This window comes from Oxyura jamaicensis, chromosome 12 (genome assembly GCF_011077185.1).
Source record: "Oxyura jamaicensis isolate SHBP4307 breed ruddy duck chromosome 12, BPBGC_Ojam_1.0, whole genome shotgun sequence".
In the NCBI taxonomy this organism is placed as follows: domain Eukaryota; kingdom Metazoa; phylum Chordata; class Aves; order Anseriformes; family Anatidae; genus Oxyura; species Oxyura jamaicensis.
In genome coordinates this window covers 17,420,077-17,447,057 of record NC_048904.1, presented here as the reverse complement: position 1 = coordinate 17,447,057, position 26,981 = coordinate 17,420,077, and the positions used below count along the sequence as shown (strand labels likewise).

The 26,981-nt window shown below is 47.9% G+C and overlaps 1 protein-coding gene across 11 annotated transcripts in view; it reads left to right on the top strand.

The window, feature by feature from the left end:
- FOXP1 (forkhead box P1) overlaps window positions 1-26,981 on the top strand; it is a 365,602-nt gene that overhangs the window by 219,862 nt on the left and 118,759 nt on the right. The window contains exon 1 of one of the 11 annotated variants that reach the window (XM_035338134.1): window positions 24,080-24,346. The exons of the other annotated variants lie outside the window; for them this stretch is intronic. The gene's annotated coding sequence lies outside the window, so the exon portion shown is untranslated. Of the gene's footprint in view, window positions 1-24,079; window positions 24,347-26,981 lie in introns of those variants that run through there. 11 annotated transcript variants of the gene reach the window in all.

Genomic DNA, 26,981 nt, shown 5'->3' with positions numbered 1-26,981 from the left:
TGTTCTTATTATTTAGCAGTGCATTGTTCCCAGCTCTGTGCTTACTGTTCTGAAGCTGGCTTTTGGTGCCTCTCAGGTCATCCCGCAGTGCTAGCCTTGGCCTCAGCCTTGTTTTGCTTTCCCAGGCTTGGATTTCCCCCGTGCTGTTTTTCCCCACGCTGTGCAGAGACACGCTGGGGGAGTTGGTGGGACCTCAATTCTCCATGCCCGAGCCCGGTGGTGGCCCAGGGAAGGCAGAGGGAAGATTTAGGGGTTTTACCACGGTAACTGAAAGCACAGACTGCCTTGGCTCACGTGTTCCTTTAGATGAAGCAACGGGAGAAACCTCCCTGAGTCAGGAACGCAGCACGCTCACGGGGAGGAGTTTTGTGCCCAGGTCCGAGCAGATCGAGTTGAAAGAGGTCAGCGCTGTGCCTCCTGTGAGAGGTGTTTGTTCCGGGCCTTAAAACGAGAGATGCGGTGAGATCATTACACTGGGAAATATTAATAAATAATTGATCAATAGTAGAAAAGGACTCTTCCTGTAAATAAACTTCAGTGTAATTAATAGCTCAGTCTTTGCAGTGGCGTGCACGCAAACGAAGCCAGGGATGCAATTAATGTGTCGGGAGCCTGAAGGACGTCCGCAGATAAGGGTTAAACAGCCTACTGAAGCTGAACTTGTGAACCTGGTGCAACTGCTAGACTTGTTTGTTTCAATAAAACTTTTGTCTCTGCTGTGTACATATTTTACAGCATGTGTCTCTCATTCTGCAGGAAACACTTAAAGGCAGGTTTTTAATATAATGTTGGTAGCAAAGTATGAAGGACAGAGGAGGTAACAGAGAAGGCAAGTTGCTAATGCAAAAGCAGTGTACTGAAAGTCACTTTTATTTCTTATTTATAATCTACATGCACACTCTGGATAATAGATGACAACGCTCATTCAGTACTTTAACTTCAAAGCAGAGAGAAGGCATGGATGACAGAGCTGGGAGCTGGAACACAAAGGTACTAACAACAAGAGGAAAAATGCCTGTTTACTGGATTGCATTTGTTAGCACGCTGTCTTCAGATATTGTTCCCCCAGGAATAGTGAGAATATGTGCTGCACGAACAATGATTTAACATCTGAAAATGGTACTTAAAGAGTTTTCTGTCTGGTAGTAATGTGATGAAGGCTTCTGAATGGAACCTGGGGACTTCATTTCTTCTATTTATCTATATGTCTCTCTGGTTTTAGTCAGCGGTAATTGCATATTTAACCCCTTAAATAGGTTTAACCCTCTCAGCACCAACTTTTTTTTTTTTGATCTCATGTCTGCTTTTGTTACACTACAGCTGTGCCGCCTGCATTCCTTGCCAAAAAAATCAGAAAGACAAAAGGGTTTTTGGAGAAGTTGTGGCCAGGGAAGTGCATCGAGAATAATACCAGGCTCCACCTCTGTTGCTCCCTTTTCCTCTTCTTCCTTTTTTAAGGAAAGCAGTAGATAATAGCAACCAAGGAAAGAGTTTTAATGGGATTCAGTACAGCTGGGAGCCTTATAGCAGAGAATGAGAGCAAGAAAGAGAGCTGTAATGAGGGGGGAAGTAGCAGCTAGGGCAGTAAATCAACAGTATAAATTTGCTGCTTACTTCAGCACTCTACTTCTTTGCATCTTTCTCAATTAGCACTTGTTCTGGGGGGCTTGCTTAATAGCTTATGTGAAACAAATATTAACATAAATTGTTTAATTATATCAAAATCTTGAATTCCTCCAAGACGAAAAATTGTTTTTAGCTATGAGTACATCTGCAATAAAACACTATCTAGTTAAAGTAAACGAGCTCTAAGGAAAGCCATAAGATTGTAGCCGAGCTACTTTTACAGTTTATTTTCATGGTATTTAAATTATGATACCAGTGGGTATTTTTAATTAGTGCCTCTTTAAAGTGTGCACTTGTCTACATAAGCCATTTTGGCAAATTTGACTCATTCATACAGTGGTTGCTGTAAAAGAGGCCAGCACAGCCTGCAGGAATTGGAATTAAAAGTTTCTGCAAGCTGTTGTCGACATGACCACATCTCATTAACTTAAAAAATGGAGATTATTTGCCTGAAAGCTTGATTTGACTAACAGTAATCAAATATTAGACTCAGTGGAGAAGGAGGAGGGAAAAAACAGCTTCAGTGTTGTGATCTATATCCTTAAGTGTTGTTTGGTTCACTTTAAATAGCGATGTCATATTTCTGCTGTGACAAACATAACAGGGGAAAAAATAATAAGACATATGGCTTTGTGAATAATCCAGGGTTAGTTCTATTTTACATTCTGACACAACTATTTACCAAGTTTACCGAAGATAAATATAATTTCTCTGATGATTCCAACGTTAAGAAGTCAGAATTAATTACCCTGAATAGTTTTGACTGAATTATTGAAGTTTAAATACTGGAAACTGCTTATATCTCATGATGATCTTTATCAGCTGTTAAATGGGCACGAACCTTAAATTCGTACCCTAGGATCATTTAATTGTTTGAACAAAGTGCACGATGAGGTAGGCTGCAACATTTTGCATAAAAGCAACCGAAATAGAGAAGTGCCGTTCTTACCCCGTGAATCCTTTGAGGGGCTTGTTAAATGAAACAGCCGCGGACAAAAAAGCAACACCTCTTTGTGCAACAATTAAGGTACAGGAGCAGGAAAATGAAAACAGCTCGTGCTCGAGAGGGTAGTAGAGGCAAAATTGGGCATTCGGTGCCGGTGTGTTTTCCTGCTAAGCAAAGGACAATGTCAGACTTAGATGGAAGCTGTGGCACATGTTATTAAAAAAAGGGGGCAGTTAAACAAAAGAAGATAAAGTCTTGTGCCTTTTTATGTCTTTGAACTGAGAACATGTGCTGCATTTTACTAAAGGAACATGAGCCTTGAATGTAAGTAACTGGTTTTTGCATTAGGTACTCCCTGGAGGTAGCAGAAAAATATCATGTCCCTGCATGAAATGCGAATGTGAAATCTACCAGAAAGAAATATTTATGACCATTTTATGCTTGATTAGACTTGGATGACATCTGTTAGAAGACAGGGACTGGACAAAGAGAGAGACGCTCGGGGGCAAATGTTAACAGAGTTGTTTAGATGATGCTGGGGCAGGAGCGTCCATTTACTGCCAGGCAAAACATAGGAATTGTGTTAGCGAGAGTGCAGCTGACAAGAATTCGCTGTGATGGAGACACTGTAAACTGACTGGCTGCAATAGTAAAATGCAGCTGTTGATATTCACCGTGCTGCCACGATTTATGGTCAGGTATCTCGGCTAAACACAGATACTGTAACTTCCAGGGAGCAGATGCATTAACAAAGTTATATAAATGTGAGTCAGCTATAAAAAATCGACATCTTCACTTTTTCAAGTTGTTATTCCACCAGGCTGCACATAGCCTTGGAAGGACTTTCCAAGAAAAAAAAAAGCCGGATTTTCTTTTTATTTTCTTGAAGCCTCTGCAGAACACACTGCTCCGAAGCAATCAACCTGGTTGTTTACTTTCCCCTCCCAGCTTTATCGCTGGGGCTTTTCCCCATGGCAGCTCAGATCCTGCTCTTTCCTCGGTGAAGCCTGGGTCCTGTGCTGCTGCTGCCCCAACCGGGGGCACCGAGCTCGCCGCCAAAGGCAGCGCCGGTGCCAGCACCGAGCCCTTGCTGCTGATGTAAATCTTTAACTAAAAAGTTGGACAATTAATCAATTGTTAGCCTTTATGTGTTTTTAATGTTCGACTGTTGTTTACCATCTCTGCAGCAAAGGGTTTTATGGCTGGAGGTACAAACACTCGCGTCGCTCTGGGTCTTTTCCCAGCTTTCTTTTCCTGTAAATTTTCTCTGTCTGGAATGCTTATGGGAAATGTTATTTTGTTTTTGTTTGCAACAGCTCTGTTGTTTTGATTTTGTCTGAGTGGTATGGAAAACAGTACGTCACTTGGAGTGGGTGTTTTGTCTATTGGCCATTTGGCTATTGCACATATATTTCTCATACTTACTACATGATGACAAGGGAACCCAAATGGCATAATTTTCCAGTTGATTTTTGCTTTCCAGTTTAATAATAGTGAAAGGAAAACAAAGTTAATAGATAGAGCAGTTTTGATACTGCTCACATGCTGATAGATGCCTTTAGATTTTTTTTTCCCTGTGGTTACGGATCTATTTAGACAAAGGTCAGATTAATGCATATATCAGTTTCTATAATAAACTGCATAAGGATTATGTTACCCATTTTGCATACAGTTGTGGAAAACTGTAATTTAAGTACCCAAGCCCATAAAAGGGTAATAAACAACTTCAGTATCATCAATATGATTAGTTTAGGGTACTTTTTACTGATTGTTAGGCAGTGCATAGCAGAAGTAGTAGCAACAGATGCCTTTTAATTGAAAAATGATCTGAAATAAATTTTGCACTTGAAAAGAGAACACAGCCTTCTCCTTATAACTGGTTAGCCAGAGAGATTTGAGTGTAAGATACACCGATTCTTGCCTAGTATTTACCGTGTTGGGGAGAGAATACTGAAAGGCTACAGAATGCAGCTTTAAGACCAGGTAATTTTTATGTATAGTACAGAAATATAAAATGGAAAGTGTGATTAATTTTTCAATTTCTCTCTGCAGATATCTAATAATTGTGACCATGGACTGCCAAAGGCTCCCATTAAAGATTTAAAATGCAAAGAAAGGTAGAATCAAAAAGATGGTATTTTGGATTAAATAATGTAAAATAACTGTAGGGCAATAGCAAAGTGAAAAGCTATTGGCAAAATAAAAGCGTGGTGTCAACTATCCTTGAGACAGACTTAAACATTTACATGTTCACGTTCGTATTTTTGTAGCTGGGTTTTTAACAAAAACACCCACCAAACAACCAAAAAAAAACCCTTAAAGGTTGCTTAAGCCAGCTGTCGTTTTAAAATACACTTTTAGGCATTGAGGTTTTGCTATGCTGGTCCACAGCAGAGTGATGAAAAATGCAGCGTGTGATAAAAATGAACATCGATACAGTGGCGAGGGCTCAAATCTGTTGTCCATCATTTAAGAACAGGGTATCAAACTCCACGGCATAATGTTTCTTTCATTAAGTTCCAACAGATACGGGGTGGCCGGAAAGCATTTTGCAACAGCTTCTTGGGAATGTGCTGCTTTTCTTAGCCTCGGAAAAAGGGATGCTGCAGCCCCAGTATATAGAGGCTGTCAGGAAGGTCCAGCTGGACTTTTCCTCCCTTTTCTGTACTGTCTTTATCACTTTGCTCAGTTCCACATAATAACATCTTCATCTGAGATTGCTGTGGCACAGGGGAACTGCATTTGTTGATCAAATTTGGCTGGATAACACTGTGATCTCGTATCCTGAAGTGCGGAGATGTGCCTGGAATACGCAAGCACAAAGCTGGCCCCTTGATTGATTGATTCTGCCTGTCACAGAACAAGATAACTGGATCAGTAAATACCCTGTGCACTTCAACTTCATCTACACAATCAAAAGTGAGGGCATCATGGGGCTGGAAAGCACCGAGGCATGATGGGAATATCTACATCGCAGAGCGATAGCCAGCAACTTGCAGAAAGAGAGGAAGGGAAGGGAAAAAAAATCCTGTGTGTTTGTACACCGAGAGCAGTGAAAAGCGCATTAATTTCTGTGTGTTTGCAGTGTGTCTGTCTCTCCGTGGATTTATTTCAGCTTCACGTTGGTGTAACGCCGCTGCTGTTGCTGGTGGTGCTAAGCCAGCAGAAGGCAGGAGTAAAACAGATGAATCAGACTCCGGATATTTCAGGGAAAGCGTGTTATTTGGGGTCTCTTGTTCGAAGGTGGCGTTTTATCGGGGAAAGTCTGATCACGTTACGCAACGAGCCGAGGCCGTGCGCTGCTTGGCAGCTCCTGGCGCGGTTCTGCCCAGCGTCCCAAATTCCTCCCGCCACCCAGCCCGCTCCACGGGGGAATTTACGTTCGTTTTAAATGAGAATTAGGAGCAGAGGCAACAAAAATAAAAGGATGAAGATGACAGGTGGCAACATTTAAATTAAAAGGGCACATTTTTATGCAGAAAATGGAATATGAGCAAAGCAGGCAGGTTTCTCAGAGATTGGTTGTGTTTTTCAAGGGGGTGCTAGAAACTGTGTGCCAGAACACAATTTTGAGATATTCTGAAGCTCGCTGCTGCCCTTCAGAAGCGTGTGTGCGTGCCAAGGACTGCTGCTAAGACCAGTAGCCCAGCTCTAGCCTGCCATGCCACTTCTCTCTGCCAGCTGCTCCTGCATCCCATCACATCCCGTCGATGCAGTGGGATACAGGAGCAGCTAGTTAGATGGGAGATAGGAGCAGCTAGTTAGGTACGGTATTTAATCTGGCACTTCTCTCTAGTGCTTCATTTGCCCTAAGACACAGATGAGCCCAACTTTCTGTGGAGCAAGGAGAGGACTCCTACAGGCACCTCGGAGGGCCCAGGGAGCTGGCGAGGTGGGGGGGGGGGGAGCCTTTTGTGGTGACTGGAGACCCCCGGGGAGCACGCTCTGGGCCATGTCATGCTAAACCAGAAACGCTCAAGCAGAAATGCTGCCTGTTAACTGGGAAAGTTTATGGATTGTTCTGCATCTGGGACTGTGTCTGGTTACGTGTAGGCATCACTCCGGAGTACAGCATTGGAAGGACAAGATGGTTGACTGGGGGCTCTCTGAATGATCATCGTGTATCTCTGTGGACTTCCTGCCATCCCCTGTATTGAGGAAGGTCACAAGTTATACGCTAGGGTACTTTGCATCTGCTTCCTTTCCTTATCTGCACTGGGACAAAAGTTGGCTGCTCGCTGCACAATATCGCGTGGACTTCACAGCCCTCCGAGCGCACCTCCCGGCCGGGTTGGAGCACCGTGCCTTTGTGTCCCTGTGTTCCAAGGGAAATGTGACAATGGCCAGAGCCGGCACACGGCCGGCTTCACTTCAAGAGAGGCTTTGGGGTGGCCTCCTAAGGGCTGCAGGGCCCGACATCCCTTGCCCCAGCGGGTTCCAGCTGCCAACAGTTTTCTTCCCAGGAGCGACCTGGGCACGGTGACGTGCAGAAGTCCCCTGTCCACGAGGCTGCGCATCTGCAGCGCTTCGGGGCTGTTTGGCCACCGCCTCGGAGCCACATGTGGTGCTCGCAAGAGCACATCGTGTGCGAGGGAGCTGCTGGCGAGGCGGCCGGCGCGCTCACGGGCGCTGCCTGCGTTGGCTGACGTTCAGCAGCGCCGCGGGTGCTCGCCAGATGAAGCGAGGTGCCGGAGAGCCTGCGCTGCTGGAGGAACGGAGCGCGGGAGCTGGAAGGGAACTCGGCTTTGTACCAGCAGTAAGAAGCAGGACAGACGAGAGCCAAGCTGCATTCTTCTCATTCAGCAACTGCAGTTGGAGGGAAGGGATGAGAAGTGTCCTCCTCTGGGCTGTCCCCTGGGGAAACTGGAAGAGAGACGAACGCTCAAGGAGATACCGACCTGGTGGTGGCCTGGAAGCAGTACGGGGACCGTGCTTTGTGCTGTGGTGTGCCAGACCAGGGAGATTCAGTGTCACAGGGCACGTGATAGAGGATGGTGCGAGACCCAGTCGTTGATGCCTTTTGGCTCTTCCCGGGCATCGTCTCACAAATAGCGGAGAAGGTCGGACCTCTCTGTTGCGTTCCCTGATCTGTGACGTTGGGGTGCAGGCTCGCCTCAGCTACTGAATTCGTCCGTGTGGAAATTGGCTTGAGCAAATAGAGACCGCGGATTGCTAGCTCTAGACTGTTGCCTTGTTCCTCAAACACGTAGCAAAACTGAAGGGGAACTTTAAACCAAGTCCAGCCCTTTAATAATCTACTATTTAAGTATCCACTAGAAACACAGAAATTGGTGGTAGCTACAGAGCAGTGGGATGTCAGTCAGTTGGAGGTTTTTTCTATAGAAAATATAAGAAGGAGGTTGTGGCAAGTGTTTATTTTAAAACGCTGACCACTGCTATTAGATATTTATGACACTAGAAATGCAACGCAAGGCTCAAAGCAACCTGTAGTGCACCACAACAGCCAAAAATTTGCTCAAATTAGACCATAACCACAACTTGAAGACAGTTCCAAATGCTGGAAATCATCTTGCATCGTTTCTTGCTGATCAAAAGCTTTGCAGAAGTGCTAACTGCAGAACAGGTATAAATAGGTAGTGTCGGGGATGCACAAGTCAAGTAACGAGCCCAAGGGTCGCAAGTGGCTGGAATCCCTCTAAATAAAGCAGGTCTCCCGGGGATCAAGGGCTTCCTTTCCCTTTTACGCACCTTTATCCGTGCTCTCTCTTTCCCCCGGTCCTTCAGCTGGGTGGGGCGAGCGGAGGAGTTCTGAGCAGGGCTCGCAGGTGGGTTTTGTGCAGCACCTGTGTGCAGAACCTCCCGCGTTTGAGACGGTGACTGAAGGTGGGGCGAGTTCGTGGCTCCGAGGGTAGCTCTGCACCCCTCCACCACGGCTGTGTTTTCTTTGGCTGCAGCTTGTGACAAGGCTGACATATTTATGCACAGAGCTAGTATTTAGCTTGGAATTTTACACATACGAGTGATGAACTAAACAGAACTCACTTATTTTTTTCCTTCCCTCTGTACTTTTTTTCCCCTGAAACGTGAGGTTACGCGCTGCAGACGAGCCCCGACGTATCCACCCCACGCTTGACCACCAGAATTAATAACTAGCCACATTCCTTGATGATTCTATAGGGATTGGAAGCTAGGCAGCCGAGTTTGCTATGCAAGAGAGTTAATAAAAATTTTCATTGCTGGAGGAAAGCTTATATACAGTAGTCTGTTTGTCCTGTATTTCAACCACCTGAGTCAGAGCCAAAAAAGCAATTGTCTACTACATATTTCAAACAGATGCTGAGGGGTAAAAGGAGTGACTAGAATTCACAGCAATAAAATGCTGGCTCTTTAAGTTCCCTTGAAGGAAGTGAACCCATAAAATTTTTGCTGCTGACTTGTTTGTCCAGTTCTTTGAAGTATTTAACATTAATTTAGTCTGCAAATCATTGCCACCTCAATTTTTCATTGAAGTATCGAAGCCTGTTAAACACATAACCCTGGAGTGCACAAAACCTGATTCCTTTAGCAGATAGGTTCATTTAGCAGTTATCCATTTGAAAACTTATTACTGAAGTGGGTGGCACGCTATGCTATAGTATTTGCGAAGGCAAACTTTCTGAAGGGGTTTGTTTTTTACAAGTATTGATTTCACTTGCAGCAGGTAAGTGTGCGTTAAGAGGCGGTCGTCCACCCGCTTCCTCCCCGTCTCTTTTTTCGGTTAATTAAAACACCCGCTGCTGCTGTTCTGGGTCAGAAGGGAAAGGTGGGGGACAGGACGGTGGGTTAGGCTGAGTAATGGCCATGAGGAAACCCGCAGGTGATGCTGGAGCCCCTCGCGAGGAGCCGTGCCCACCACGGGGCCCTGCAGGCAGGGCTGGCGTGCCGCTGGGCGCCGCCTGGGCTGCGGGGCCCCACTGATGGCAGTCCTGCTCACAGCCTGGCTCAGGTATTCCTTCTTCTGAGCTGTCCTCAGGCTCTGACAGCCGGAACATCCTCGAGGTTACTCTTCCTGCTTTCCTGTAAGGATGGGTTGGATCAGCCGGCACGCAGCGGATACCCTGGCGAATTACTGAGCACCGCTAGTGCTATGGGATCCTATCCAAGACCCTCCTTATTACCCCCATTTGGCTTCTTCCATCTAACTTCAGGTTGTTCTCCTTTCTGAGCCTTGCACCGTGGCCAATACGGAGCCAGGGAGCCCTTGCCCCGCTGTTGTAGGCTCGGGAAGAGCCGTGCCTGGCCCCGGCCCTGCCCACCGAGCTGCCGCTGGGACGCAGCGGTGGCACCGGCCGAGGACATCAGCTGTCGGGGCAAGCTTAAAACACACCATCAGGCTTCGGTCGGAAAAAAATATCAACACAGAGGGTGTCAATTGAAAACCAGCAGGGTGGCAAAGCTACTGTACTGTAGTGGGAATGCAGCAGCCTCAAGGCCCTTTAAATGATTGGTGACACACTAGAGATATTGTTAAATTACCTTTTTTATTGGTTCTTGAGTCTGATGTCTTAAAAGACTATTCTTTGGAAGAAGTCAAGAGAATCCTTCTATTTAGTTTAGATACAAACCTGAGATGCAAAACGCGGCTGTGGATCTGAACCTGGACTTCTCCAAAGTCTGGGCAGTATTCAGGGCTGGCATTTTGGGGTGAGACTGGTCTGTCCGTGCACCTGCTGGTTTGGAGCATGTGTAGGGCGGCGTTAGCTGGCTGTTTCGGTGGGATGTTGGTATCTTGGATGCTTCCCTACCAGGCAACCTTCGTGGAGCACGCGTGTGTGGGCAGGAAAAACAGAAACGAGCTGGATGAGATGTCCTAGCGAAAAAGAATCGAACGAGCCTGTTAAGTGGGACCTATGGGTGAAGGACTGAAATGTTTCCATGCAGGGACCTGACATCTGCTTAAAGATTAAAAGGAGCGCTTCTTTTTCCTTTCTGTTTGTTGGTTTTCAGCACCAAAAATTGAGTACAAGGATTTACCAATTTGTAAATCCACTGATTATAATGAGGAGAGGACCAGAAAGTGTTGGAGCTTAGTTATGCTCAGTAAGCAGGCAGAGAAAAGGGTTTTGGCATCAAATTCTGCCTTTAAACATTCAAAGCTCCTCGTATGTTAGTTGTTCATGACTGTTGCTTCTGGTGTTGCGTGCCCCGTGTCCCGGGGTTGGCTCTCCGGTACCAGCAGCAGCTCAAGGTGGTTTTTGTAGCACTCTGGAGAAGGGGGAAAAAAATGAAAACATCTCAATTGGCTAACAAATTTCGGCATTTTCCTACTGTATGCGAACTCCGAAGCAGCAGGCCAGGACGTACGGAGTGTTGAAAAGTGCTGTGAGTCGGTAATTCTGAATTACAGCAGGAGATCAGTTCGGCTTAGTGTTTCCAAAGCCTCGGAGATCAAAAGGTGCCAGTGAGAAAGATCAAGCACCAGGCGGCAGCGGCTGTGCCAGCCTGGCTGAAACTTGCCTTCGCTATCCAGTTTGAGGAAAATGTGTCACTGCTGAATCCTGCAGGGGCGAAAAAAAAAGGAACGTGGGTAACATTCCTAAAATTGATGGTGAGGTGAAACAATTGCTGAGGTATCTTTAGGTTTTTATATTTTTGTCTGCAGTATCTCTTAGTTTATCTGTTAGAGCAGTATTTAAATGAAGAAAACCAGCAAGAAGATAAACGGAGGCTTGTTTGTTCTTGATTTTCCACCAACTGCGGAGAGATATGACCATATTTTTTTTTAAGCTGCAAAAGTTTGTATTTCCCTTTTTGGTACCCTTTTATTTTCAGTTGTCATTTCCAGGAAACGGCACTGTCAGGCGAGGCACGTGTCGTGCTTCAGCCCTGTGCGGGGACGTGCTGTACGGTGCGGCCGTGCAGGGAGCAGAGCCCGGCTCCCCCTGGCACCAGGACCCCCAGTGCCTTTGGGCTTGGGCCCAGGGCTGCTGTGCCTGGCAGGGTGCTGGGGCTGTCTCCCAGCGGGGCAGGCCCCGGGCGTTTAGGGGAGTGAGCAGCTCAGGGTCGTGATTTTGAAGCGATGGACGTGGAGAGAAGCGAAGGACACACGAGCGCACTCGGCACGTCGGTGTCACCTTGGTGCGCGTGGGGTCCCTTCCCTCGAGGGGAGCGAGGTTCATCAGTCCCAAGTGGCTCGAGTGCTCGAGTTGTAAGATGGCAAAACCCTGCTTTGTTTTTGCCCTGCTCTCAGCCCAGGAGCAGGGCAGTCTTTGCCTGAGGGCAGCCCCTCTATCCAGGGTGGATCCTGTGTAACGAAGACTTTTGACCGCTTTCCAAATCCATCCCGATTCCCTGGGTTACTGGGAAAAGAGAGGCAGGGGCAGGTTCCCCGCAGCTCTTCCCCTGGTGCATCCGTTCCGCGTGCTCGCGAGGCAGAGCTTTGAGTCAGCTCTCCTTCATTTCTCTCTTCTGGTTGCTCCCATGGGGGGGAGTCTCTTGGTAATAGGAGCTCCATCAGTTCAGAAAAGAATACAGTTCTGTTCCCTTCTCAAATGACATATGACTATCAGGCATCTCATGAGCTCTCTGAGTGGGCACATGAATCGAACCTTTTAGGAGTCACGGTGATTAATGGCCTGATGGGTAGGAAGCAGGCGCTCGTTACAGGTCCCGGGGATGTGCCGGGTGGAATTAAATAGCTGCCATGTTAGCGATGCCCTTTTACCCTCAGCTCTCCTGCGAACGTCACCGGCACGGCGAGAAAAAGGAAGCAAAGTTCACCGCAGGGTGGGTTAGGGGATTTTTTTACTTTTGTTTTTGTTGCTTGTGCCTGGGATTGGTTTTCTTGGTGGTTTTTTTGTTTGTTTGTTTCAGCACAAACACCGGAGGTGTTTTAATTAGCCTTGTAAGTTAGCCTTTCTCGCCTTACGTGGGGCTAATTCTGAAGGACCGTGGGCATGTTGGCACAGCCACAGTCCTCACGTCTCCACCTGGCTTCTGGAGGACCTCTGCGGACGGGGCTGAATTCAAGTGCCAGCGTCAAGTGGTGACTCTCCCGTGTGGACAGCAGTCCACAAGGAACTGGATGAAGGCCATCATCAAACCCGCACAGCCAGCAGCTAGTGGAGAGCTGGATGACGCCCGGCTTGTGCCAGCCCTGGGGCAGAGAGCAGAAGGTACAAGGCTTTCTGCAGCGCTGGCATGGCTGTGCTGAGCCCTGAAAGCACGAGCCCAGCGCCACTGCCAGGCCGTGATGGCAGCTCCTGGTACCCTGTGAGGATACCAGCACTGGCAGGGCTGCTGCAAGGGGAAGATTTTTTGTCCTGCTTTGTGTCGCCTCTCCCCAGGGACAGCGGGAGCTGCGTGTCCTTGCGGTGGCGCTGCCAGCAGGAGCAGCTCGGGGAGGGTTTGGGGCTGGGTGTACCCGTTAGGCACCCGCAGCAGCTCACTGCATGCACCGACCGCTGGGAAGCCAAGCTGTACTTCCCTAGCAGTTCACGTAGGAATACATTTAAAATAGCCCCCCTAACTCCTTCCAGGTTTCGTGGGACATGTGTTCCCCTTTACCTTCTGGCCTGACGCTGATGAGGTGCAAGCATTTCCACTCAAAAAACTTCCACTTCCCTAATTTTGACGGTGCAATTTGTGCTTAGAATTGTTTATGCAGGTACTGGCTGGTGGGTTGCACGACCACTGCTCCCAGCTGGCAGTGCCAGCTAATTCCTGGTCAGCAGTCGATGCAAGGTTTGTTTCTAAGAAAAAAAATGAAAAGCAAAATTTTTTGTTTGTTTTGTTTTGTGATTTTTGAATTGTGATGTTCTGTGTTGGACATAGGCTGTCCTTAAACATCAGCATGTGTTCTTCTTCTTTGATGTTTTTCACAAAGAGGATTCTGCCTTCCACTTTAACAAGTAATCCCGTGTTCCTCCTGCGTTGCTTTATACTGCTAATGCTTCCTCAAATAAATACAAACATGCATATATATTTAAAACGCGACATTCCCCTTCAACACACCACTGGAGCATAACAGAACTAATCCTTTTTAGTGATCTCCCGTGCCGGAATTTTCACGTTTTGAAATTAAAATGGATTCCCCTTATCTTCCCGGAGCCCCTTTGATCCATCGCCTGTGGGTGGATGGTGACAGAGGCTGGGGACGCCTCGGCTTCGCGTGGCGTCCTTAGCTCCGGAGCGCGAGCAGCGTGCCCGTGCGGGGCGGCTGTGCTCTGTGGGTACCAGGAGAGCGACCCGCTGCGCCCGCGGCCCTTCTGGTAGGTTGGAGCTGCCCGTAGCGGTACCTGATCCCAGCCACCCCCCACCCTTCCCTGCCCGCAGGTACGTGGCTGGAGCCTGGCTCGCAGCCCGTGTCTGCGCAGTTTGCCCGGTGTTGCTGTGCTCGGCTCGGGGCACGTCACTTGCACTTGGTCGCGAGTGGTGAACCGAACGGCTCGAACCTTCCTGCCAGGTCTCTGCGTGCAAGTGCTGTCAAAACCGTTCTCGGTGATGAGTCAGTTCCTTTTTAGTGCCTTTTATTTTTTTTTCCTAATGACGAGGCTGCAGCCAGTGTACCCGTTAGAGTGTGCGGAGGGATTGCATGGAAATGAGGATACACATGTGTACGTATCAGATGCCGGAGAGCAGCGGTCGTGTTATAAATATAGCTCTGCTGTGTTCCTACTTACATTTCAATTTTATAATCCGTTCCAGAAGATTTGGACAAAAATACTGTGGTGTAAGAGAGCATTAGTTTCTGGGTTCTTCGAATAATAATTCTTAGTGAGGAAACTAGTAAATAAACCTTTAAAGATGGGCAAGGTGACATCTTCCCTACTTCTAGCAATGGGACTTGGGGTGGTAGATTTATGGGAGGTAAAATAGAGGACAGGGAGAAGCAGGAGCAGAACTGTGCTTTATTTTTTTAGTTTATTGCTAAAATGTTTGAATCGGCCGTTGTTGTTTGTTTTATCGGTGGGATTATTTATATATGATCTACCTTTACGTGTATACCTTTTAGACCTGGTGGGCCCACCGTGATTAAACGTTTGCTTTGAATACGTGTCCAGCGTGCTAACTTCTCACAGCGGAAAGTTGTTAAATGCATTTTTATACAAGGGAGGGAGATAAAAAAAAAAGGAGATTGTTAAATGTATGGAAACCCTTATTGGCTGAATTATATAACTGAATTCATTCAACATGCTCGGTGTATCTTGTTCTCCTTTCAGTATTGCCACTCTGTTCATCACCCCTTTTAGTGCTTTAGGCATATGGCATGCAGTACATCCAGGGAAGTGTCAACAATATGGCATATGTTATACATACTGATCTTGATACACCGTAGAAAATAATGGGCCTAACTTTAAAAGGCACGGTGCTAAGAATAGAGCGCGCTGCAACATGCAGACAGCGGATCCGCCATGGATGTCATGTTTGAAGACAAAAAGAGCTGCGTTTTTCGTTCCTGCCGTGCCTCGGTCTGTAGCTCGGGGCTCCCGCGGCTTCCAGCGACGTCGGGCAGGTCGCTGCGGGCTGTGCCGTGGCCCACCCGGCTCGGGCACCGCCACCTCTGCGGGATGCAGGGCCAGCACCGAGCCAGCACCAGCAGCGTGCGCAGGTCGAGTCGAGGCCTCTTTCATCCCGCGTGTCGGCAGCGGTGTTGGCTTCAACTGGGACAGGGTCTGTGCTACTGACACCCGTCGGTGGGACAGGGACGGGGACCCCGGGGTGGTGGAAGGGGTTTCTGGCAGTCGCCAGAGGGTCACGTCAGCTCGCCGCTCGGCTCCGTCTCAGCGCTGTAAATGAGCCTGTGCAAGCAGATTGTTATGCTTACATTAAAACCACGGTGGTGGAAACGAGTCTTTCCAAAGGCTCTTCCAGAGATCTGCCCAGTCGGCTCTGACGGCGAGATCAGGGCTCTCATCGGACTCGGAGCAGTAAAATGGAGGCGAAGGGGTCGGGGCTCCGTTCCTCACTCCGTTCCTCACTCCCCCCGACCCGTTCAGCTCCCCGTTTCGCAGTGACCCTGTCTCACCCAGGCGCGCTCCTTTCAAAAGCAGAAAAAAAATGAATTTATTAAAAACAATGAAACGTGAAGATGAAAATTTAAACCTGAAGGTGGTTCTGGGGAGGTTCAGCTTTGCAATGAACGGCTGATGCCGTCGTGTCCGCGCGTGCGTCTCTGCCCATGTGTTGCTGTTTATTGTGCTGCGCTGGCCTGGCTCGGTAGCTGTAACATACGAAGCGCGGGGAGGCAGTGAGTGGGGAAAGAAATATCTTCTTTCCGACAGAGAACAAATATTTCTCCGTTATCTATGGCCGGTTCAGCTCTCCGTGATGTTCGCAGAACTGCGCAGATCACCGCAAGGATAAAACAGAACACCAAAATATTTATTTTTAATCTTTGTTGAATGCTGAACGTTTTGTGCATGTTTATGAGGGTTAAACATTAATAGCAGATGTTGTTAATGAATAGAAGGCTAGAGCCAGCTTCTGAGACCTTTTAGTTAGTACATGAATTTTCTGGTTGATGACAATACTTGTAACATGCCTAATTACGAAGTAGTGTTCTAATCAAGCCTTGAATAACTGAAGAATTTCCCCTCCTCTTTTGCGGTTATTTCAGTGGCACACACGCAGATCGCTTCAGTGCTTATGCTTATTCTTAGTGATTTTTCTTTTCTTAGAACATTCATTGAGGTTTTCCCCCAAAGAGGCGCATTCATTTACGCCGCGTGGCGGCCCAGGAGCGTGCACGCACGCGGGGCTCTGCGGGCACGGCGCGGCTCCGGCTCCTCCGTGCCACCGCCACCAGCCTCCCGAGTTGTTGTCCCAGTTTGTCACGCTCCCAGGTGAAGTACGTGAAAGTGATTATAGGTAATAAATATCTTTTTTTTTTAACTTATTGCAGAGGCAGTTTTTCCCCTGTTAATGAGGGTAATTTGACTTGGTTGAAGGATTGCAGTTCTTAAGAATTAATGCAGCAATCCAATTCAAAGATTTAAAGAGATCTAAGATTTTTCACAGGTCGTGTGCTAGTGAATGTGCTCCTATCACATAGCAGCTAATGGACTTGAACAACAGTCTGTCATTTACTGTTACCTCAGTGTATAGCAGCTTTGCCCTTGATAGCAAGTATACTTTCCCAGCAGTGCAGGTTATTTAGGAGTGCGGCATTTCGTACCACTTTCAGAGCCAGGATCCTGTTTCCAACAGCCCTAATTACTGGAGAAAGCGAGGTTACTTGTCTGACTTTCTTAATTATGTGTTTGGATCCTAATCTGCCCGATCTGAAGTATTTTGTGCCTGGTAGCTGATTCCTCTTTATGTTTTTTGGCTTCGTCTCTGTGCGTACACATACATAAAACAATTTCTGGATTGCGTTTTCACTCTATCAATGCACAGAGATTAATTACAGAAATACAGAAGTGTTCGCTGCTGGTTTCCGTAAGGCCCCGTTATTTTTAGGGATACGTTATTACCTTTTAGCAGTGTTTTGTAATGACTTATTTGTAAATGCTGTTGGAAATGCTCTGATTTCTTGATCCTATTATGCTCCTGGATATTAAAAATCCTATTTTAAGGTAATTAGAAGGATTCTCTTCTATTTAAATGTGTGTTCTCTAGACAGTGTCACTCTATACTCTGCACACAAGAACCTTTGTTCCTTAATTAGAAAAAGGACTAGAGCTCATTAATTGCGGGTACAAAGTGATGTCTGCTCAAATGGAGAAGCAATAATGCAGTTTAAATAATGATTGATCCTACCTCTTACGTCTTAGGCAATTTTGTATCGATAGTGATAAATAAGCAACGTACAGTGCAGTTTCCAAAGCACCGCGTTAAGATTTTTATTGAAAGATCTCTTTTTGCAAGGATAAACCTCTGTCGGGCGCGATAAATAAAGGATGGATTGCACACGCACAGCGGCTGCCATTTAGAAAAGTCAGCATTTGTCAACAGTCGCAGCACAGCGATAGCTGAGATGCTGGGATAACCCCACCCCATACTTCACAGAATGAAATAACTGTGGGAGCTGTGCAGTCCAGAGCAGTTTGGATCTTGGCCTTACAGAGCTTTATTGTGATGAAAAGAATATTTTAATTACTGCTCGCAGACAGGATGAGTTATAAACGTCGGAGTGTTTCACAGGGTGTTATTTTGGAGGCTGGAGACAGCGCACTTTGTTCTCGGAATTGCGCCGTCTCGCTCCCGCCCCCTTGGGAAGCGGAGGGCAGAACCCAGTTACCAAAAGGCTGCTTCTCATTGTGGGATGGCCGCAGAGCAGTGGCGGAGCCCTGCGTGCATCTTCAGCTCCCCAAAACTAGGAGCGAGCTGGTGCTGAGCATGGTGCGCCCACTGCCCTCCTAGCAGGGTGGGATGGTGCCCAGCGGGCTTAGGGCTGGGCTCCTTGCCGCCTGTGGGATCTGCCTATGCCGCCTGTGGGATCTGCCTATGCCGTCTGCGGGATCTACCTATGGGGCTGATGCCCCTCGGGATCCTCTTTCCATCTCTGCCATGCCCCCACCTCGCCTCCAGGGCTCGAGGAAGGGAAAACCGGTCTGTTTTTCCTAACCGTAATGAAAATCCGCATTAGCAGGGCCCAGCGTTTCCTACGGGAGGGACAGGAAGGTTGGAAGATGGAGTCATGAGCCTTGTTTTTCCTGCTAATAGTTCCTTGAATCCAAATGGTGGGCGCTGGATCGGGGTGCGTGCTTCACTCGGGGCCTATCGGCACTGAAAGCACCCCTTAAAACGGGGGCTCTCGTGGTAACCCGTGCTGCATTCCTCTTGGTGGGAAAGAAAAATAGTTTTTTAAAGATAAAAAACCTGTTCTCCAATTGACTATGCAAAAATCCTATTGCAGTATTTATTCCAAACCTGCGCACATAATGTTCAGTCAAGGAGAAAACAGCAAAAAACAGTTGTTGATGGACTTAGCACAGAACTGGATTAAATAAGCATTAGTCTACTGAAGCTGATTACAGGAATATGAAAATGCAGTATCTTAATGGTACATATTTTCATGTGGCAGCTCAGTTGCCTTTCATTTTGCAGCTAATATGTCTATTCTTATGAGTCATTTACTTCTTTAATTACCTTTTGCAGGCAAGGCACCATGGTATATTAATGTGAATGATTTTTACTGCCAGTTTATCATACAATGCCCCAGAAGTTGAAAGGCGTAATTGACTTGGAAGAGCAGCTCATGAAGGAAACAATATTTAGTTGACAGTTTTCCTTGTACTCTCTGTTGACGTTTATGAGTTTACACTATGCTAAAGGAGTAATAAACACAATTTTCTTTCAATAACGGGAAAGAGTAGCTTTTAAAATACATTTGTGGAAAACAGATTTGTTCGTTTCTTGAATAATGTAAAATAATGTAATTCCGGTGATGAGATGTGTATAAGATTGTCAATGGAATTAAACCTTGGAAGGTGCATTTATAACCTGCCTTAGAGCGCTAAAAGATATTAGGGTGCATATGAATCGAATCAATTTAATGAATATTTAAATTATACACAGATTTGGATAAATCACATTCAGATCTGCATGTGAGATTATTCAGCGGCCTGCTCGCGCCTTCGAGTGCGAAAGTTGCAAGTGGAAACTCGAGGGAAAGAGTCTCTGTTCCTGGGGGTGGAGGGACACTGGCCAGAAGGCTCCCGAGGAGCCCTGCCGGGGGATCTGTGCGGTAACTTTCCCCAACTTTCCTGACGCCACGGGCTCGAGGAAGGTTTAAAACGCAGCTTTGCCATCCGTCAAAGTCCATTTTCCTCTGGAATGCTACTTTTATTGAATTGACCTTGTCAAATCGCGGGTGCTTTTTTCAGGCATCCCCGGGCTCACGCGCAGGTATGATTAATCATCCCATCCTGCTTTAATTAATTTAAAGGCGCACATGCCCACGGCGGCCGCCTGGCCAGGCGGGCGCTCCGCCGCGCGGCTCGCAGAGAGTTAAACTTTTCACAGTTTTCGGCGATTGTTTGCAGTGCAGCCCTGTGCAACATAATGAAAGTTTTCGAGCCATCTGTTGTTAAGCTGGCGGTGAGCAAGGCCAGTATATCCAAACAAAGTGCTGGCCTGCTGTAAACTGAACCTGTCAGTTTAGCATAGCTGCGCTGACCTCCCCAGCGCGCGGGGCAGCGCGCCGTACCAGGCACTGGCTGTGTGCTCGGCTTCCACGGGAACTGCTCGGGGGGACCGTGTTTACTTTTTCCACTTAGTGTTCCTCCCACAGGCTTGAACTAGTTTATACTAAATCTTTAAATTGACACTGTTTTTTCAATTTGGAACTTTTTTTTTCTTCCCCAAAAAAACCCTATTGAGAACCCACAGTTGCTGGGGTCGGAGCTTTTTGGAGACGGGCTGGGGGGTGACAACTTTGTGGGTCCCTGTGCTCCTGCGAGGTTGCCTCTCCGTAGAAAGAGGCATGTTCCCAAGTATCCGGGCTTGCTCCCTAGCTCCCATTGTTCCCTTTGTTCTGTACTATTTAAGATCTGGTACTCATTTGCTCCTGAGGACTGGGGATAGGAGGCAAGGTGGAGCACAGTCAGCTGCGCCTGTCGCCTTGCTGCAAACCGCACTTGTGTCCAGAAGTGTCTCCAACAGCCTCCCGCCTTCTCTGGTTTGCTTTTTCTCAGCTGGGTAGTAGAGTTCGCATCTTGCCAAGCAAAATTGCAAAGACGAAGGTGGAAATGTCCCCTGCTTGCAGGGATGTGGGCTTGGTCCTGGTTTTCCTTTCTTGTTCACACCCGCAGCGCACGGGGTTTGCCTCCGTACGCCTGTGCGCTTTCCATCCCTGTTCCTCTAATTTTCTTCCCTTTTTTCTTCCTACAGAAATGCTAGTTTATTCATTCCTATTTCTCGGAGAGATGATACATGTCATTTCCCTGCTAATATTCATCCAGTGTAAGCAGTTTTAACCGTATTTTAGGGCTGGCAACAAAACAAATAGCGCCTGTGCCAGGAAAGTGAGTATTACCTGTTCTCAGTGTTTGTTTTTTGGCCTAGACCAACAGTAAATACCTTTATGCTATTGCTTCTGCCAAAATCACTTTTTCTACTTTGTTTTCTGCACTTCTGCAATACCTGCTCACCAGCCTTTGGCTGGTTTCGAGTGTGCTGTACTTGCCTCCTGGTTCTTGGAAAGCAAGCCTAATTCCCAGTGCCCCCAGTGCTCCAGTTCTCCATCAGGAGGAAGAGCTGCACAACTGGTGCCATGCCTGAAACCCGACTGTGCCTTTGCAGAAGTGTTCTTCTGCAGAGAAAAGTCCCGGGAGCCGTGGAAAAGCAGACAGGGACATCAAAAACAGGCCTGGCCCTTCCAGGAGGTGCCAGCGGGGCTCTTGTGGGTGCCAGGCCAGGGGCTGCAGCAGGGACGTGCTCAGGGCTCAGCCCCTGCCAGGGGCTTCCAGGGCGAGGGGAGTACGACAGTGGTGAAAAACACTCAATTTTAAATTAAAATGACAGCACTTAGTAGGAAACCCCATCCAGCTCTAATCTGTTTGTAAGGTGACTGACACATAAAGTGCTTTTTGTTTTAAGGTAGAAGAAAATGCATTCAGGATAGAGTTTCTGGTATAAATGTCAGGTGCAACGCAGTGCGTGCTCACTCAAAAAGTCAAGCAGATAACCTTGGCATTTGGGGACATTGCCTTGTATAAAATGAAATTGTATTTTGTTTTTAAAAAGGAGGACTACATTAAGAGGTCACCTATTAGCTGTGTTTTTGCTAGCTGTCTGAAACTCGGCTCTACTGTCTATTAAACTCAAACCACTATGTAAACATTCCTGTGTTGTTCCTGGTCTCTACAATGGCCAAGGGGATCGGGTTTCACCTGCCTGCACATCTTCAAGCAATTAAAGCAATTAGCTTGAAGCCATTTCACATTCAAGGTCTACTGTGACATTCAAGTCCAGAAGAAGTCTAGGGGAAAAGGAAAAAAGAAGGCTGTGGAAGGGCCACTGTGCAGCAGCCAAACAAATAATCTGCCAGGGGGTTGGGACTCGCGGCCCCTTCCAAACGCCGTCGTGAGGCTTTGCAGCGGGCATGCGGAGTTGCTGCTGCAAAAGAAGAAAGATAAAGGCAGAGCAGCCAAAGATCCTTCACGTTATAGCCACGTTTTGCCTGTTTTGCACTGGGGAGGGAGGGGGAGAAGTGGGGAGGAAGGAGAGAGGAACAGCAAGACAATTTTGAGCGGTGTTTGTGTGAAACAATACGGTGTCGGTCTTGTTTACAGACGTTTCTCCTGGCGTGGAGGTCCTATTTTCCTTCTAATTTACGTGGGGATTTGTATTTGGCGTTCACATTGTAAAACTGCTCATTCTGGCTAATGGGTCAGGTACAGTGACGTTCGGCGTGGGGTTTAGCGATTCCAGCAGCACGGCTTGAAAGCTGCTATTTCTTAAAAGGTTGGAGCAGATTAGTGGTGACCTTAAAAGATTAAACTAGTACAGTTTAAAGATAAATAATCAGCCTTTAGCACATTAGATAGCTACATAAGCATGACAGAAGGTGACTTTCTTACAACACTTTCAGAATCCAGGAAGCATTTTTACATTTGTAACTTGACTGGGTTGCAGAAAGCAAGACGTAAACTGATTACACCACTTCAAATTGCTTAATACAGTTTTAAATCCACAGTTTTCCTGTTGGTTTTATTATGCAGAAGAGGCTAATTTTAAAAGCTCTGCCTGCTGCAAAAGAAGATCTTGCTTTGCTGTCCCGGAGGGTGTTCTTAATCAGAAATAACCGCAGGCTAAATTATAATGTGGAATCCTGCTGCCCTTTAACCTAACGCTGCTGCTCGTTCGGTGTTTGTTAACAAACAGCTCTAAGTACAAAATTGTTTGAGAATTACTTTTTCATTATATTTGCTGACTTCAATTAGAATAAGAAGCTTATTTGGGGGAGAAAAATTAAAAATGTATGGGTTTCTGCAGAAACTTCCAGCGATTGTTTCCCGGCAAGAGCCGCGTTCGGTGCGGAGCTGCAGGCTCTGATGGCACGCGTAACTCGATTTAAAGAAAATCACCTCCTGGACTTCTGTCTCTGCACCGGCGGCAGAGGCAGGGCTCCGGAGCATCCCAGGGCCCAGCCCGCTGCAGCAGGCACGCTTGGGGGCTAAAATGGTGAGAGCGGCGAAGGCCGGGGCGGCGCTCGTGCCGGGGCGTTAATTCCCACGTGTCCTAACGAGGACGCCCCGCTTCCCAACCCCTGTGGTGATTTGGAGGGCTGGGCTGTAGCCTCAAGAGGCACAGCATCCTATTTTTATTTCCCTCTGAGAAAGGTGTAATTGAAACGTAGGCTTGGCAAATGAATCGGCGAGTTTAAGGCAAGGAGTGCCGAGCTGGTGGGGGTGGCCCAAACCCTCCTCTGTTGTTCCCCTCAAGTTTATGTGCCGGAGCGGGAGCGCTGTGGTACTCGGGGAGGAGGTGATGCCTCTGCAAAGCAGATCTTTCCTCTTCTTCTATTTTTTTTTCTCTTTTTTTTTTTTTTTTCTGGCTTAGTCTTCTGTTTCTATGATCTGCCTTTTGAACTGTTTTTGTGGCTGATCAGTTCCACCTAATATGTCTCTTGATTTCTGCTATTGTAATACTCAGACGACATGCTGTTCTCTTCATTTTTATAAGCTTTAGATGCTCCTGCCTGTCATACTCTGGCGGTTTATCTTCAGCGTCTGGATTTGCTTTCAGACTTGCATGTCTATCAAGCTGCTGTTGCTTTGAATGTGAGATCAAAAGAAGATGAATTCCAGTAAAAAATTTCCTTGTATGAAGAAAAGATTGGGGGCCTATGTAAACATCCCACTGACAGCTCCCAATGAGTTATTTTAGCGGAGCATTAGCACCCAGAATGACAGACAGTCCAAGACTACACGCGAAATAACAAATCAGCCCCTTCAGCGGCAGCGGCGCGCTGCCACAACAGCGATACATTTTCTGAAGGAATCCTCTTCCTCCTCAGTGAATATGGCTGTTGGGCTGCGCAGCCCTTCGCGAGCTGCCTTCGGGTGCCAGCCCCAGGTTACTTCTCCTGACAATATCTGTGTCGTGTCACCGATACGACAGGAGACAGGGCTTTGATAGCGGGGTGGGGAGGCGGTTAGTGAGGCGGCTGCAGTTAAGTAGCTGGTTGGTTTTGGGGAGGGGAAGGAGCCTCTGCAGGAGGGAAAGCGTCCGCCTGAACACCAAACGCGCGCTCGCCGAGATGCTGGCTGCGAGTCCCGCGCCCCAGACCAGTTGCATTTTTGGGTGGTGGTTTGTCTTTCACTTTGTGAAGTTAATAAAAAAAGCCCAGCTCGGAAGCCTGGCCAGCCTCACGGGGCGGTTTGAAGGGCAAGTTGGGGCGCCGCGGAGGGCGGTGAAGTCGAGCTCAGTGTGTGCAGATAGGACTTTGCCTCGATGCAGAAGCGAGGTGTGCGTTTTGCTGCCGTTCCCCTGGCCGGGGAGGTAATGAGTTCTGCGTGTTTCTGCTGGAGGACGGGGCTTTAATAACGCAGGGTTGCTCCGCTTCGGCGCGCTGCGTTAAAACCAGCTCCAGGTTTACCTGCCAGCTCCCAACCCACCCCTCAACTTCGCAGGCGAAGAATTAGCCCAGGAATTCTTGCGGTTTCTTTGTCGTTTAATAAAAGCAGCCGTCGCTACTGTGGAGGCAAAGCCTCCCGCGGCTGCCTGCGAAGGGCAGTGCTCCAGCGCCTTCTCCCTCCAGCCTGCGCTCCGGCTGCACGGCACTTCCTGTTTATTCAAACATCTTTTTACCATTCTTCAGCCCCCGCTTCACAGAAACAGCCAGAACACATCTCCAGCGAGAGGACGGAAATCTAAAGGCAGACAGTAAGAGCTTACTCTGTTAAACTCTTCATTCGCTCTGCGAGCGGGCAGAGGGAAGGAGCCTGCGGCCAGGGCTCAACTTTTAACTCGCTGCCTTCCCCGGGGCAGGCTGCTCGGCGAGGGGAACGCCGAGGTTTAAAGCAAGAGCCGCTGCTTCAGGTTGTTTACGGCGGCGTTGACAAAAAGGGTGGGTTTTTGGCACGGGTTCGGAGAGCCCTGGCTAGCACCGACTCCCCTGGCAGGGCACGGTCGCCTTCAGCCGTCTCTGGGGCGCGAGCGGCCGTGGGTCAGCGTCCCCCCCGGGCGCCGTGGCTTCCCCTTGCGTTTGCACAAGTGGCAAGCAAAAAAAAAAAAAAAGGCAAAAGCAAAGTAAACGTGGCTGTTGTTCTGGGGAGGAAGAGAGAGAGGTGTGAGCCTGCGGAGTCTCGTTTTGTTTTCCTCAAATTGTTTGCGTCGTGACTCTGGCTCCGCTTTGCGAAGCAGCCTCGCTAATATTTGTACCAATTTCATGCTAATAAAAATCAGGCTGCTGAAACAAGCATGGCTATTATCTCATTCCTCTTACTATTGTTTAGACCTGCACTACTACAAAAGGAAAGGCAAGGCACGCTCACGCCGGGGAATGGTTGTTAACTTCTCGTGTGAGGGATTTGCGCTGCAGCTTTTCAGTGTTGGTGCCTGGTGCGTGAGTGGTCTTCAGGGCAGGTCTGAAGGTAGCCCAGACCCTCTGGGTAACTAACCCGCGTCGCGACACGTAGGCTTGTTTGCTTTCCTCTCTGTTCAAGCGACTTAAAAAGCTCCTTGATCCTTCACGGCTGTCTCTCCCCCCTCCAAAGTGCACCCAAATAGCAGGTAACTTTTTCTGCGAGCCTTCGTGGCACTGGTGTCCTGCCGAACAGGAGAGGAAAAGGAAAGTGTGCTGCCTGCCCCATGGAGGAACCCATCCTCCTCGAGGCTTTTCCTGCCTCTCCGAGATCCAAACGCACTTGAAAACGTTAAACTGTAAAACCCCATCTTCCTAGAAAAGAGAGCAAGGGAGAGAGAAATCAAGCTGTGCGCTCAGCCAAACCGCAAGTACAACAAACATATTTTTAAAATATATTGCTAGTCTGGCTTTTTAATGTTCAGAAGTTGTTCTACTTTGCAGGGAAAAAAAATGGTGTTTGCAACTGCCTTAAGGACAATTTGTTTAACAGTAGGAGTAATTGCATGGGGAAAATGGAAAGAGTGACTGAAGTTATTTACTCAGATGTTAGTGTAGGTGTGGGGCAGAAAACTCACTGTGGGAACAGTGGGCTGCTTTTCTTGGTATCTTAGTCTATTTGATGACCATCAAATTTCCCAGCTCACTGGTTTTGTTTTTTCTGGATGGCATGTTTGATTATTTATCAGAAGGGAAAGGGAGTAGCTGAAGCAAATAAACATGTGACCAAGCTGTGTTTTGTTTTCCACTCAGAAGGCCGTGCCCTTTAACAGATATACAGAAAATAATAAACGTATTGTTTTATGATAAAAGGAAATTATGTGTGTCATTTTCTTTAGCAAGGCCATTAACCCCTTGTGCTCGGTGGTCCCCACCTTCTGGAAGCTTATTAGGGTTGCAGCTGGGAATTAAATGCACTTAAAAACCCCTCTTGTGTGGAATGTTTCCATGGATTACTGCCTCAGCCCGCTGGATTTGCCGGATTTATTACGTAGCCGTTTCTGCCTCAGCATATCCACAGCCCTCTCCCAAGTCGTACCTCGGGCACGACTGCCGAAACGAGAGGCTCTTTGCATTTCCAGCAGGGTGCCGGCTTCTGGGGGAGCGCTGGGTGCTGCCGGGGTCTTTTTTATCCTCCGCTGTCGGTGTCTGTGCAGCGTGAGGAGTCGCAGCTGGATGTAGCCCGTTAGAGGCAGCGTCATTTCATGTGATCCTTCGTTCAACGCCAGGTGTGTAGCACGTAGCGTGTAGTGTTTCCCCCGTAACACCAGCTCAGGACAATGCTCATTATCTTCCCCGGAAAAAAAACCCATAACCTAAATCACTGTCAGGAAGTAAAATACAGGTTTGCCTCATCTCTGGGAAGCGTGTTGCATGCTTTAGCTGCTTTTACAGGATTAAAAGGAACAAGTTAAGACTGTCATGCACATGAAAGGAAACCGAGATGTGGTTTGTTCCACATCGTGCAGGTAGGTATAAATTTAATAGCCTGACTTGCTTTCAAACCCTTTGTCTCTCCGAATCGCATGTCAGCCCCAGCGCGGTTACGAGCGCCGCGCTCTGTGCTAGCGCCTGCCTGCCGCTGCCCGCAGGTGCGGTGTCGGGAGGAAGGCTCATCCTCCTCCTCGGGGACGCAGGGGTCCTCCGCAGAGCCACTTCAGAGCAGGGAAAGAAGATCTGTCTGACATCCAGAAGTCTCTGACATCTGCGCGCATCCCCGGTTGGTCCAGGGAGGACGCGGCGGCGCTCGGTGGGGAGCAGCCGGGTGCCAGAGGCTGGAGCCAGGGGCGTCGCGTGGAGGGAGGAGAAAATGGCAGCGGGATGCGGGGAGAGGAAGGGCCAGCAAAATACGGACCTGAAACCGAAACGTGATGCACAGAAGAAAGAGGAAATAGGCGGCTGGGGGGCAGGTGACGCAGGCGGGGGCCGGGCCAG